Source organism: Oncorhynchus mykiss, chromosome 26 (assembly GCF_057628025.1).
Source record: "Oncorhynchus mykiss isolate SJ-2025 chromosome 26, ASM5762802v1, whole genome shotgun sequence".
Lineage (NCBI taxonomy): Eukaryota > Metazoa > Chordata > Actinopteri > Salmoniformes > Salmonidae > Oncorhynchus > Oncorhynchus mykiss.
The window spans coordinates 50745523-50762054 of NC_143047.1; the positions used below are offsets into that span (position 1 = coordinate 50745523).

Consider the following 16532-nt stretch of genomic DNA (forward strand, 5'->3'; position numbering starts at 1 on the left):
AGTCGTGGTCATAGGATCAGTCGTGGTCATAGTTTCAGACGTGGTCATAGTTTCAGACGTGGTCATAGGATCAGACTTGGTCATAGGATCAGTCGTGGTCATAGGTTCAGACGTGGTCATAGGTTCAGACGTGGTCATAGGTTCAGACGTGGTCATAGTTTCAGACGTTGTCATAGGTTCAGACGTGGTCATAGGTCCATAGGTTCAGACGTGGTCATAGGTTCAGAGATGAGGAACAGCTGTAGATAGTCACCATGGAACAGAGATGAGGAACAGAGATGAGGAACAGCTGTAGATAGTCACCATGGAACAGAGATGAGGAACAGCTGTAGATAGTCACCATGGAACAGAGATGAGGAACAGAGACGAGGAACAGCTGTAGATAGTCACCATGGAACAGAGATGAGGAACAGAGATGAGGAACAGCTGTAGATAGTCACCATGGAACAGAGATGAGGAACAGCTGTATATAGTCACCATTTAACAGAGATGAGGAACAGAGATGAGGAACAGGGAAGAGGAACAGGGATGATGAACAGGGATTAGGAACAAACATGAGGAACAGAGATGAGGAACAGCTGTATATAGTCACCATGGAACAGAGATGAGGAACAGCTGTATATAGTCACCATGGAACAGAGATGAGGAACAGGGATGAGGAACAGAGATGAGGAACAGGGAAGAGGAACAGGGAAGAGGAACAGGGATTAGGAACAGAGATGAGGAACAGAGATGAGGAACAGCTGTATATAGTCACCATGGAACAGAGATGAGGAACAGCTGTATATAGTCACCATGGAACAGAGATGAGGAACAGAGATGAGGAACAGCTGTAGATAGTCACCATGGAACAGAGATGAGGAACAGAGATGAGGAACAGAGATGAGGAACAGCTGTAGATAGTCACCATGGAACAGAGATGAGGAACAGCTGTAGATAGTCACCATGGAACAGAGATGAGGAACAGCTGTAGATAGTCACCATGGAACAGAGATGAGGAACAGAGATGAGGAACAGCTGTAGATAGTCACCATGGAACAGAGATGAGGAACAGAGACGAGGAACAGCTGTAGATGGTCACCATGGAACAGAGATGAGGAACAGGGATGAGGAACAGCTGTAGATAGTCACCATGGAACAGAGATGAGGAACAGCTGTAGATAGTCACCATGGAACAGAGATGAGGAACAGAGATGAGGAACAGCTGTAGATAGTCACCATGGAACAGAGATGAGGAACAGCTGTAGATAGTCACCATGGAACAGAGATGAGGGACAGCTGTAGATAGTCACCATGGAACAGAGATGAGGAACAGCTGTAGATAGTCACCATGGAACAGAGATGAGGAACAGCTGTAGATAGTCACCATGGAACAGAGATGAGGAACAGAGATGAGGAACAGAGATGAGGAACAGCTGTAGATGGTCACCATCCATGGAACAGAGATGAGGAACAGCTGTAGATAGTCACCATGGAACAGAGATGGGGAACAGAGATGAGGAACAGCTGTAGATGGTCACCATGGAACAGAGATGAGGAACAGAGATGAGGAACAGCTGTAGATAGTCACCATGGAACAGAGATGAGGAACAGCTGTAGATAGTCACCATGGAACAGAGATGAGGAACAGCTGTAGATAGTCACCATGGAACAGAGATGAGGAACAGAGATGAGGAACAGAGATGAGGAGCAGCTGTAGATAGTCACCATGGAACAGAGATGAGCAACAGAGATGAGGAACAGCTGTAGATAGTCACCATTGAACAGAGATGAGGAACAGAGATGAGGAACAGCTGTAGATAGTCACCATGGAACAGAGATGAGGAACAGCTGTAGATAGTCACCATGGAACAGAGATGAGGAACAGAGATGAGGAACAGCTGTAGATAGTCACCATGGAACAGAGATGAGGAACAGAGATGAGGAACAGCTGTAGATAGTCACCATGGAACAGAGATGAGGAACAGAGATGAGGAACAGCTGTAGATAGTCACCATGGAACAGAGATGAGGAACAGCTGTAGATAGTCACCATGGAACAGAGATGAGGAACAGCTGTAGATAGTCACCATGGAACAGAGATGAGGAACAGAGATGAGGAACAGCTGTAGATAGTCACCATGGAACAGAGATGAGGAACAGAGACGAGGAACAGCTGTAGATGGTCACCATGGAACAGAGATGAGGAACAGGGATGAGGAACAGCTGTAGATAGTCACCATGGAAGAGAGATGAGGAACAGCTGTAGATAGTCACCATGGAACAGAGATGAGGAACAGCTGTAGATAGTCACCATGGAACAGAGATGAGGAACAGCTGTAGATAGTCACCATGGAACAGAGATGAGGGACAGCTGTAGATAGTCACCATGGAACAGAGATGAGGAACAGCTGTAGATAGTCACCATGGAACAGAGATGAGGAACAGCTGTAGATAGTCACCATGGAACAGAGATGAGGAACAGAGATGAGGAACAGAGATGAGGAACAGCTGTAGATGGTCACCATCCATGGAACAGAGATGAGGAACAGCTGTAGATAGTCACCATGGAACAGAGATGGGGAACAGAGATGAGGAACAGCTGTAGATGGTCACCATGGAACAGAGATGAGGAACAGAGATGAGGAACAGCTGTAGATAGTCACCATGGAACAGAGATGAGGAACAGCTGTAGATAGTCACCATGGAACAGAGATGAGGAACAGCTGTAGATAGTCACCATGGAACAGAGATGAGGAACAGAGATGAGGAACAGAGATGAGGAGCAGCTGTAGATAGTCACCATGGAACAGAGATGAGCAACAGAGATGAGGAACAGCTGTAGATAGTCACCATTGAACAGAGATGAGGAACAGAGATGAGGAACAGCTGTAGATAGTCACCATGGAACAGAGATGAGGAACAGCTGTAGATAGTCACCATGAAACAGAGATGAGGAACAGAGATGAGGAACAGCTGTAGATAGTCACCATGGAACAGAGATGAGGAACAGAGATGAGGAACAGCTGTAGATAGTCACCATGGAACAGAGATGAGGAACAGAGATGAGGAACAGCTGTAGATAGTCACCATGGAACAGAGATGAGGAACAGCTGTAGATAGTCACCATGGAACAGAGATGAGGAACAGCTGTAGATAGTCACCATGGAACAGAGATGAGGAACAGAGATGAGGAACAGCTGTAGATAGTCACCATGGAACAGAGATGAGGAACAGCTGTAGATAGTCACCATGGAACAGAGATGAGGAACAGAGATGAGGAACAGCTGTAGATAGTCACCATGGAACAGAGATGAGGAACAGCTGTAGATAGTCACCATGGAACAGAGATGAGGAACAGCTGTAGATAGTCACCATGGAACAGAGATGAGGAACAGCTGTAGATAGTCACCATGGAACAGAGATGAGGAACAGCTGTAGATAGTCACCATGGAACAGAGATGAGGAACAGAGATGAGGAACAGAGATGAGGAACAGCTGTAGATGGTCACCATCCATGGAACAGAGATGAGGAACAGCTGTAGATAGTCACCATGGAACAGAGATGGGGAACAGAGATGAGGAACAGCTGTAGATGGTCACCATGGAACAGAGATGAGGAACAGAGATGAGGAACAGCTGTAGATAGTCACCATGGAACAGAGATGAGGAACAGCTGTAGATAGTCACCATGGAACAGAGATGAGGAACAGCTGTAGATAGTCACCATGGAACAGAGATGAGGAACAGAGATGAGGAACAGAGATGAGGAGCAGCTGTAGATAGTCACCATGGAACAGAGATGAGCAACAGAGATGAGGAACAGCTGTAGATAGTCACCATTGAACAGAGATGAGGAACAGAGATGAGGAACAGCTGTAGATAGTCACCATGGAACAGAGATGAGGAACAGCTGTAGATAGTCACCATGGAACAGAGATGAGGAACAGAGATGAGGAACAGCTGTAGATAGTCACCATGGAACAGAGATGAGGAACAGAGATGAGGAACAGCTGTAGATAGTCACCATGGAACAGAGATGAGGAACAGAGATGAGGAACAGCTGTAGATGGTCACCATGGAACAGAGATGAGGAACAGCTGTAGATAGTCACCATGGAACAGAGATGAGGAACAGAGATGAGGAACAGCTGTAGATAGTCACCATGGAACAGAGATGAGGAACAGCTGTAGATAGTCACCATGGAACAGAGATGAGGAACAGCTGTAGATAGTCACCATGGAACAGAGATGAGGAACAGAGACGAGGAACAGCTGTAGATAGTCACCATGGAACAGAGATGAGGAACAGAGATGAGGAACAGCTGTAGATAGTCACCATGGAACAGAGATGAGGAACAGCTGTATATAGTCACCATTTAACAGAGATGAGGAACAGAGATGAGGAACAGGGAAGAGGAACAGGGATGATGAACAGGGATTAGGAACAAACATGAGGAACAGAGATGAGGAACAGCTGTATATAGTCACCATGGAACAGAGATGAGGAACAGCTGTATATAGTCACCATGGAACAGAGATGAGGAACAGGGATGAGGAACAGAGATGAGGAACAGGGAAGAGGAACAGGGAAGAGGAACAGGGATTAGGAACAGAGATGAGGAACAGAGATGAGGAACAGCTGTATATAGTCACCATGGAACAGAGATGAGGAACAGCTGTATATAGTCACCATGGAACAGAGATGAGGAACAGAGATGAGGAACAGCTGTAGATAGTCACCATGGAACAGAGATGAGGAACAGAGATGAGGAACAGAGATGAGGAACAGCTGTAGATAGTCACCATGGAACAGAGATGAGGAACAGCTGTAGATAGTCACCATGGAACAGAGATGAGGAACAGCTGTAGATAGTCACCATGGAACAGAGATGAGGAACAGAGATGAGGAACAGCTGTAGATAGTCACCATGGAACAGAGATGAGGAACAGAGACGAGGAACAGCTGTAGATGGTCACCATGGAACAGAGATGAGGAACAGGGATGAGGAACAGCTGTAGATAGTCACCATGGAACAGAGATGAGGAACAGCTGTAGATAGTCACCATGGAACAGAGATGAGGAACAGAGATGAGGAACAGCTGTAGATAGTCACCATGGAACAGAGATGAGGAACAGCTGTAGATAGTCACCATGGAACAGAGATGAGGGACAGCTGTAGATAGTCACCATGGAACAGAGATGAGGAACAGCTGTAGATAGTCACCATGGAACAGAGATGAGGAACAGCTGTAGATAGTCACCATGGAACAGAGATGAGGAACAGAGATGAGGAACAGAGATGAGGAACAGCTGTAGATGGTCACCATCCATGGAACAGAGATGAGGAACAGCTGTAGATAGTCACCATGGAACAGAGATGGGGAACAGAGATGAGGAACAGCTGTAGATGGTCACCATGGAACAGAGATGAGGAACAGAGATGAGGAACAGCTGTAGATAGTCACCATGGAACAGAGATGAGGAACAGCTGTAGATAGTCACCATGGAACAGAGATGAGGAACAGCTGTAGATAGTCACCATGGAACAGAGATGAGGAACAGAGATGAGGAACAGAGATGAGGAGCAGCTGTAGATAGTCACCATGGAACAGAGATGAGCAACAGAGATGAGGAACAGCTGTAGATAGTCACCATTGAACAGAGATGAGGAACAGAGATGAGGAACAGCTGTAGATAGTCACCATGGAACAGAGATGAGGAACAGCTGTAGATAGTCACCATGGAACAGAGATGAGGAACAGAGATGAGGAACAGCTGTAGATAGTCACCATGGAACAGAGATGAGGAACAGAGATGAGGAACAGCTGTAGATAGTCACCATGGAACAGAGATGAGGAACAGAGATGAGGAACAGCTGTAGATAGTCACCATGGAACAGAGATGAGGAACAGCTGTAGATAGTCACCATGGAACAGAGATGAGGAACAGCTGTAGATAGTCACCATGGAACAGAGATGAGGAACAGAGATGAGGAACAGCTGTAGATAGTCACCATGGAACAGAGATGAGGAACAGAGACGAGGAACAGCTGTAGATGGTCACCATGGAACAGAGATGAGGAACAGGGATGAGGAACAGCTGTAGATAGTCACCATGGAAGAGAGATGAGGAACAGCTGTAGATAGTCACCATGGAACAGAGATGAGGAACAGAGATGAGGAACAGCTGTAGATAGTCACCATGGAACAGAGATGAGGAACAGCTGTAGATAGTCACCATGGAACAGAGATGAGGGACAGCTGTAGATAGTCACCATGGAACAGAGATGAGGAACAGCTGTAGATAGTCACCATGGAACAGAGATGAGGAACAGCTGTAGATAGTCACCATGGAACAGAGATGAGGAACAGAGATGAGGAACAGAGATGAGGAACAGCTGTAGATGGTCACCATCCATGGAACAGAGATGAGGAACAGCTGTAGATAGTCACCATGGAACAGAGATGGGGAACAGAGATGAGGAACAGCTGTAGATGGTCACCATGGAACAGAGATGAGGAACAGAGATGAGGAACAGCTGTAGATAGTCACCATGGAACAGAGATGAGGAACAGCTGTAGATAGTCACCATGGAACAGAGATGAGGAACAGCTGTAGATAGTCACCATGGAACAGAGATGAGCAACAGAGATGAGGAACAGCTGTAGATAGTCACCATTGAACAGAGATGAGGAACAGAGATGAGGAACAGCTGTAGATAGTCACCATGGAACAGAGATGAGGAACAGCTGTAGATAGTCACCATGAAACAGAGATGAGGAACAGAGATGAGGAACAGCTGTAGATAGTCACCATGGAACAGAGATGAGGAACAGAGATGAGGAACAGCTGTAGATAGTCACCATGGAACAGAGATGAGGAACAGAGATGAGGAACAGCTGTAGATAGTCACCATGGAACAGAGATGAGGAACAGCTGTAGATAGTCACCATGGAACAGAGATGAGGAACAGCTGTAGATAGTCACCATGGAACAGAGATGAGGAACAGAGATGAGGAACAGCTGTAGATAGTCACCATGGAACAGAGATGAGGAACAGCTGTAGATAGTCACCATGGAACAGAGATGAGGAACAGAGATGAGGAACAGCTGTAGATAGTCACCATGGAACAGAGATGAGGAACAGCTGTAGATAGTCACCATGGAACAGAGATGAGGAACAGCTGTAGATAGTCACCATGGAACAGAGATGAGGAACAGCTGTAGATAGTCACCATGGAACAGAGATGAGGAACAGCTGTAGATAGTCACCATGGAACAGAGATGAGGAACAGAGATGAGGAACAGAGATGAGGAACAGAGATGAGGAACAGCTGTAGATGGTCACCATCCATGGAACAGAGATGAGGAACAGCTGTAGATAGTCACCATGGAACAGAGATGGGGAACAGAGATGAGGAACAGCTGTAGATGGTCACCATGGAACAGAGATGAGGAACAGAGATGAGGAACAGCTGTAGATAGTCACCATGGAACAGAGATGAGGAACAGCTGTAGATAGTCACCATGGAACAGAGATGAGGAACAGCTGTAGATAGTCACCATGGAACAGAGATGAGGAACAGAGATGAGGAGCAGCTGTAGATAGTCACCATGGAACAGAGATGAGCAACAGAGATGAGGAACAGCTGTAGATAGTCACCATTGAACAGAGATGAGGAACAGAGATGAGGAACAGCTGTAGATAGTCACCATGGAACAGAGATGAGGAACAGCTGTAGATAGTCACCATGGAACAGAGATGAGGAACAGAGATGAGGAACAGCTGTAGATAGTCACCATGGAACAGAGATGAGGAACAGAGATGAGGAACAGCTGTAGATAGTCACCATGGAACAGAGATGAGGAACAGAGATGAGGAACAGCTGTAGATGGTCACCATGGAACAGAGATGAGGAACAGCTGTAGATAGTCACCATGGAACAGAGATGAGGAACAGAGATGAGGAACAGCTGTAGATAGTCACCATGGAACAGAGATGAGGAACAGCTGTAGATAGTCACCATGGAACAGAGATGAGGAACAGCTGTAGATAGTCACCATGGAACAGAGATGAGGAACAGAGACGAGGAACAGCTGTAGATAGTCACCATGGAACAGAGATGAGGAACAGCTGTAGATAGTCACCATGGAACAGAGATGAGGAACAGCTGTATATAGTCACCATTTAACAGAGATGAGGAACAGAGATGAGGAACAGGGAAGAGGAACAGGGATGATGAACAGGGATTAGGAACAAACATGAGGAACAGAGATGAGGAACAGCTGTATATAGTCACCATGGAACAGAGATGAGGAACAGCTGTATATAGTCACCATGGAACAGAGATGAGGAACAGGGATGAGGAACAGAGATGAGGAACAGGGAAGAGGAACAGGGAAGAGGAACAGGGATTAGGAACAGAGATGAGGAACAGAGATGAGGAACAGCTGTATATAGTCACCATGGAACAGAGATGAGGAACAGCTGTATATAGTCACCATGGAACAGAGATGAGGAACAGAGATGAGGAACAGCTGTAGATAGTCACCATGGAACAGAGATGAGGAACAGAGATGAGGAACAGAGATGAGGAACAGCTGTAGATAGTCACCATGGAACAGAGATGAGGAACAGCTGTAGATAGTCACCATGGAACAGAGATGAGGAACAGCTGTAGATAGTCACCATGGAACAGAGATGAGGAACAGAGATGAGGAACAGCTGTAGATAGTCACCATGGAACAGAGATGAGGAACAGAGACGAGGAACAGCTGTAGATGGTCACCATGGAACAGAGATGAGGAACAGGGATGAGGAACAGCTGTAGATAGTCACCATGGAACAGAGATGAGGAACAGCTGTAGATAGTCACCATGGAACAGAGATGAGGAACAGAGATGAGGAACAGCTGTAGATAGTCACCATGGAACAGAGATGAGGAACAGCTGTAGATAGTCACCATGGAACAGAGATGAGGGACAGCTGTAGATAGTCACCATGGAACAGAGATGAGGAACAGCTGTAGATAGTCACCATGGAACAGAGATGAGGAACAGCTGTAGATAGTCACCATGGAACAGAGATGAGGAACAGAGATGAGGAACAGCTGTAGATGGTCACCATCCATGGAACAGAGATGAGGAACAGCTGTAGATAGTCACCATGGAACAGAGATGGGGAACAGAGATGAGGAACAGCTGTAGATGGTCACCATGGAACAGAGATGAGGAACAGAGATGAGGAACAGCTGTAGATAGTCACCATGGAACAGAGATGAGGAACAGCTGTAGATAGTCACCATGGAACAGAGATGAGGAACAGCTGTAGATAGTCACCATGGAACAGAGATGAGGAACAGAGATGAGGAACAGAGATGAGGAGCAGCTGTAGATAGTCACCATGGAACAGAGATGAGCAACAGAGATGAGGAACAGCTGTAGATAGTCACCATTGAACAGAGATGAGGAACAGAGATGAGGAACAGCTGTAGATAGTCACCATGGAACAGAGATGAGGAACAGCTGTAGATAGTCACCATGGAACAGAGATGAGGAACAGAGATGAGGAACAGCTGTAGATAGTCACCATGGAACAGAGATGAGGAACAGAGATGAGGAACAGCTGTAGATAGTCACCATGGAACAGAGATGAGGAACAGAGATGAGGAACAGCTGTAGATAGTCACCATGGAACAGAGATGAGGAACAGCTGTAGATAGTCACCATGGAACAGAGATGAGGAACAGCTGTAGATAGTCACCATGGAACAGAGATGAGGAACAGAGATGAGGAACAGCTGTAGATAGTCACCATGGAACAGAGATGAGGAACAGCTGTAGATAGTCACCATGGAACAGAGATGAGGAACAGAGATGAGGAACAGCTGTAGATAGTCACCATGGAACAGAGATGAGGAACAGCTGTAGATAGTCACCATGGAACAGAGATGAGGAACAGCTGTAGATAGTCACCATGGAACAGAGATGAGGAACAGCTGTAGATAGTCACCATGGAACAGAGATGAGGAACAGCTGTATATAGTCACCATGGAACAGAGATGAGGAACAGAGATGAGGAACAGAGATGAGGAACAGCTGTAGATGGTCACCATCCATGGAACAGAGATGAGGAACAGCTGTAGATAGTCACCATGGAACAGAGATGGGGAACAGAGATGAGGAACAGCTGTAGATGGTCACCATGGAACAGAGATGAGGAACAGAGATGAGGAACAGCTGTAGATAGTCACCATGGAACAGAGATGAGGAACAGCTGTAGATAGTCACCATGGAACAGAGATGAGGAACAGCTGTAGATAGTCACCATGGAACAGAGATGAGGAACAGAGATGAGGAACAGAGATGAGGAGCAGCTGTAGATAGTCACCATGGAACAGAGATGAGCAACAGAGATGAGGAACAGCTGTAGATAGTCACCATTGAACAGAGATGAGGAACAGAGATGAGGAACAGCTGTAGATAGTCACCATGGAACAGAGATGAGGAACAGCTGTAGATAGTCACCATGGAACAGAGATGAGGAACAGAGATGAGGAACAGCTGTAGATAGTCACCATGGAACAGAGATGAGGAACAGAGATGAGGAACAGCTGTAGATAGTCACCATGGAACAGAGATGAGGAACAGAGATGAGGAACAGCTGTAGATGGTCACCATGGAACAGAGATGAGGAACAGCTGTAGATAGTCACCATGGAACAGAGATGAGGAACAGAGATGAGGAACAGCTGTAGATAGTCACCATGGAACAGAGATGAGGAACAGCTGTAGATAGTCACCATGGAACAGAGATGAGGAACAGCTGTAGATAGTCACCATGGAACAGAGATGAGGAACAGAGATGAGGAACAGCTGTAGATAGTCACCATGGAACAGAGATGAGGAACAGAGACGAGGAACAGCTGTAGATAGTCACCATGGAACAGAGATGAGGAACAGCTGTAGATAGTCACCATGGAACAGAGATGAGGAACAGAGACGAGGAACAGCTGTAGATAGTCACCATGGAACAGAGATGAGGAACAGCTGTAGATAGTCACCATGGAACAGAGATGAGGAACAGCTGTAGATATTCACCATGGAACAGAGATGAGGAACAGAGATGAGGAACAGCTGTAGATAGTCACCATGGAACAGAGATGAGGAACAGAGATGAGGAACAGCTGTAGATAGTCACCATGGAACAGAGATGAGGAACAGCTGTAGATAGTCACCATGGAACAGAGATGAGGAACAGCTGTAGATAGTCACCATGGAACAGAGATGAGGAACAGCTGTAGATAGTCACCATGGAACAGAGATGAGGAACAGCTGTAGATAGTCACCATGGAACAGAGATGAGGAACAGAGATGAGGAACAGAGATGAGGAACAGCTGTAGATAGTCTCCATGGAACAGAGATGAGGAACAGCTGTAGATAGTCACCATGGAACAGAGATGAGGAACAGAGATGAGGAACAGAGATGAGGAACAGCTGTATATAGTCACCATGGAACAGAGATGAGGAACAGAGATGAGGAACAGAGATGAGGAACAGCTGTAGATGATCACCATCCATGGAACAGAGATGAGGAACAGCTGTAGATAGTCACCATGGGACAGAGATGAGGAACAGCTGTAGATAGTCACCATGGAACAGAGATGAGGAACAGAGATGAGGAACAGCTGTAGATAGTCACCATGGAACAGAGATGAGGAACAGCTGTAGATAGTCACCATGGAACAGAGATGAGGAACAGAGATGAGGAACAGAGATGAGGAACAGCTGTATATAGTCACCATGGAACAGAGATGAGGAACAGAGATGAGGAACAGAGATGAGGAACAGCTGTAGATAGTCACCATGGAACAGAGATGAGGAACAGCTGTAGATAGTCACCATGGAACAGAGATGAGGAACAGCTGTAGATAGTCACCATGGAACAGAGATGAGGAACAGAGATGAGGAACAGCTGTATATAGTCACCATGGAACAGAGATGAGGAACAGAGATGAGGAACAGAGATGAGGAACAGCTGTAGATAGTCACCATGGAACAGAGATGAGGAACAGCTGTAGATAGTCACCATGGAACAGAGATGAGGAACAGCTGTAGATAGTCACCATGGAACAGAGATGAGGAACAGCTGTATATAGTCACCATGGAACAGAGATGAGGAACAGAGATGAGGAACAGAGATGAGGAACAGCTGTAGATAGTCACCATGGAACAGAGATGAGGAACAGAGATGAGGAACAGAGATGAGGAACAGAGATGAGGAACAGAGATGAGGAACAGAGATGAGGAACAGCTGTAGATAGTCACCATGGAACAGAGATGAGGAACAGAGATGAGGAACAGCTGTAGATATTCACCATGGAACAGAGATGAGGAACAGCTGTAGATAGTCACCATGGAACAGAGATGAGGAACAGCTGTAGATAGTCACCATGGAACAGAGATGAGGAACAGCTGTAGATAGTCACCATGGAACAGAGATGAGGAACAGAGATGAGGAACAGCTGTAGATAGTCACCATGGAACAGAGATGAGGAACAGAGATGAGGGACAGAGATGAGGAACAGAGATGAGGAACAGCTGTAGATAGTCACCATGGAACAGAGATGAGGAACAGAGATGAGGGACAGAGATGAGGAACAGAGATGAGGAACAGCTGTAGATAGTCACCATGGAACAGAGATGAGGAACAGCTGTAGATAGTCACCATGGAACAGAGATGAGGAACAGCTGTAGATAGTCACCATGGAACAGAGATGAGGAACAGCTGTAGATAGTCACCATGGAACAGAGATGAGGAACAGAGATGAGGAACAGAGATGAGGAACAGCTGTATATAGTCACCATGGAACAGAGATGAGGAACAGCTGTAGATAGTCACCATGGAACAGAGATGAGGAACAGCTGTAGATAGTCACCATGGAACAGAGATGAGGAACAGCTGTAGATAGTCACCATGGAACAGAGATGAGGAACAGCTGTAGATAGTCACCATGGAACAGAGATGAGGAACAGAGATGAGGAACAGCTGTAGATAGTCACCATGGAACAGAGATGAGGAACAGAGATGAGGAACAGCTGTATATAGTCACCATGGAACAGAGATGAGGAACAGAGATGAGGAACAGAGATGAGGAACAGCTGTAGATAGTCACCATGGAACAGAGATGAGGAACAGCTGTAGATAGTCACCATGGAACAGAGATGAGGAACAGCTGTAGATAGTCACCATGGAACAGAGATGAGGAACAGCTGTATATAGTCACCATGGAACAGAGATGAGGAACAGAGATGAGGAACAGAGATGAGGAACAGCTGTAGATAGTCACCATGGAACAGAGATGAGGAACAGAGATGAGGAACAGAGATGAGGAACAGAGATGAGGAACAGAGATGAGGAACAGAGATGAGGAACAGCTGTAGATAGTCACCATGGAACAGAGATGAGGAACAGAGATGAGGAACAGCTGTAGATATTCACCATGGAACAGAGATGAGGAACAGCTGTAGATAGTCACCATGGAACAGAGATGAGGAACAGCTGTAGATAGTCACCATGGAACAGAGATGAGGAACAGCTGTAGATAGTCACCATGGAACAGAGATGAGGAACAGAGATGAGGAACAGCTGTAGATAGTCACCATGGAACAGAGATGAGGAACAGAGATGAGGGACAGAGATGAGGAACAGCTGTAGATAGTCACCATGGAACAGAGATGAGGAACAGAGATGAGGGACAGAGATGAGGAACAGAGATGAGGAACAGCTGTAGATAGTCACCATGGAACAGAGATGAGGAACAGCTGTAGATAGTCACCATGGAACAGAGATGAGGAACAGCTGTAGATAGTCACCATGGAACAGAGATGAGGAACAGCTGTAGATAGTCACCATGGAACAGAGATGAGGAACAGAGATGAGGAACAGAGATGAGGAACAGCTGTATATAGTCACCATGGAACAGAGATGAGGAACAGCTGTAGATAGTCACCATGGAACAGAGATGAGGAACAGCTGTAGATAGTCACCATGGAACAGAGATGAGGAACAGCTGTAGATAGTCACCATGGAACAGAGATGAGGAACAGAGATGAGGAACAGCTGTAGATAGTCACCATGGAACAGAGATGAGGAACAGCTGTAGATAGTCACCATGGAACAGAGATGAGGAACAGCTGTAGATAGTCACCATGGAACAGAGATGAGGAACAGCTGTAGATAGTCACCATGGAACAGAGATGAGGAACAGAGATGAGGAACAGCTGTAGATAGTCACCATGGAACAGAGATGAGGAACAGAGATGAGGAACAGCTGTAGATAGTCACCATGGAACAGAGATGAGGAACAGCTGTAGATAGTCACCATGGAACAGAGATGAGGAACAGCTGTAGATAGTCACCATGGAACAGAGATGAGGAACAGCTGTAGATAGTCACCATAGAACAGAGATGAGGAACAGCTGTAGATAGTCACCATGGAACAGAGATGAGGAACAGAGATGAGGAACAGAGATGAGGAACAGCTGTAGATAGTCACCATGGAACAGAGATGAGGAACAGCTGTAGATAGTCACCATGGAACAGAGATGAGGAACAGAGATGAGGAACAGAGATGAGGAACAGCTGTATATAGTCACCATGGAACAGAGATGAGGAACAGAGATGAGGAACAGCTGTAGATGGTCACCATCCATGGAACAGAGATGAGGAACAGCTGTAGATAGTCACCATGGAACAGAGATGAGGAACAGAGATGAGGAACAGCTGTAGATAGTCACCATGGAACAGAGATGAGGAACAGCTGTAGATAGTCACCATGGAACAGAGATGAGGAACAGAGATGAATAACAGCTGTAGATAGTCACCATGGAACAGAGATGAGGAACAGAGATGAGGAACAGAGATGAGGAACAGCTGTAGATAGTCACCATGGAACAGAGATGAGGAACAGCTGTAGATAGTCACCGTGGAACAGAGATGAGGAACAGCTGTAGATAGTCACCATGGAACAGAGATGAGGAACAGAGATGAGGAACAGAGATGAGGAACAGCTGTATATAGTCACCATGGAACAGAGATGAGGAACAGCTGTAGATAGTCACCATGGAACAGAGATGAGGAACAGCTGTAGATAGTCACCACGGAACAGAGATGAGGAACAGCTGTAGATAGTCACCATGGAACAGAGATGAGGAACAGAGATGAGGAACAGCTGTAGATAGTCACCATGGAACAGAGATGAGGAACAGCTGTAGATAGTCACCATGGAACAGAGATGAGGAACAGCTGTAGATAGTCACCATGGAACAGAGATGAGGAACAGCTGTAGATAGTCACCATGGAACAGAGATGAGGAACAGCTGTAGATAGTCACCATGGAACAGAGATGAGGAACAGCTGTAGATAGTCACCATGGAACAGAGATGAGGAACAGAGATGAGGAACAGCTGTAGATAGTCACCATGGAACAGAGATGAGGAACAGCTGTAGATAGTCACCATGGAACAGAGATGAGGAACAGCTGTAGATAGTCACCATGGAACAGAGATGAGGAACAGAGATGAGGAACAGCTGTAGATAGTCACCATGGAACAGAGATGAGGAACAGCTGTAGATAGTCACCATGGAACAGAGATGAGGAACAGAGATGAGGAACAGCTGTAGATAGTCACCATGGAACAGAGATGAGGAACAGCTGTAGATAGTCACCATGGAACAGAGATGAGGAACAGCTGTAGATAGTCACCATGGAACAGAGATGAGGAACAGAGACGAGGAACAGCTGTAGATAGTCACCATGGAACAGAGATGAGGAACAGCTGTAGATAGTCACCATGGAACAGAGATGAGGAACAGCTGTAGATAGTCACCATGGAACAGAGATGAGGAACAGAGATGAGGAACAGCTGTAGATAGTCACCATGGAACAGAGATGAGGAACAGCTGTAGATAGTCACCATGGAACAGAGATGAGGAACAGAGATGAGGAACAGCTGTAGATAGTCACCATGGAACAGAGATGAGGAACAGAGACGAGGAACAGAGATGAGGAACAGCTGTAGATAGTCACCATGGAACAGAGATGAGGAACAGCTGTAGATAGTCACCATGGAACAGAGATGAGGAACAGCTGTAGATAGTCACCATGGAACAGAGATGAGGAACAGCTGTAGATAGTCACCATGGAACAGAGATGAGGAACAGCTGTAGATAGTCACCATGGAACAGAGATGAGGAACAGAGATGAGGAACAGAGATGAGGAACAGCTGTAGATAGTCACCATGGAACAGAGATGAGGAACAGCTGTAGATAGTCACCATGGAACAGAGATGAGGAACAGAGATGAGGAACAGCTGTAGATAGTCACCATGGAACAGAGATGAGGAACAGCTGTAGATAGTCACCATGGAACAGAGATGAGGAACAGCTGTAGATAGTCACCATGGAACAGAGATGAGGAACAGCTGTAGATAGTCACCATGGAACAGAGATGAGGAACAGCTGTAGATAGTCACCATGGAACAGAGATG

At 46.2% G+C, this 16532-nt stretch overlaps 1 protein-coding gene across 1 annotated transcript in view; it reads left to right on the forward strand.

Moving 5' to 3' along the window:
• Positions 1–16532, forward strand: part of cep89 (centrosomal protein 89) — a 327319-nt gene that overhangs the window by 247419 nt on the left and 63368 nt on the right. The window lies entirely within an intron of this gene.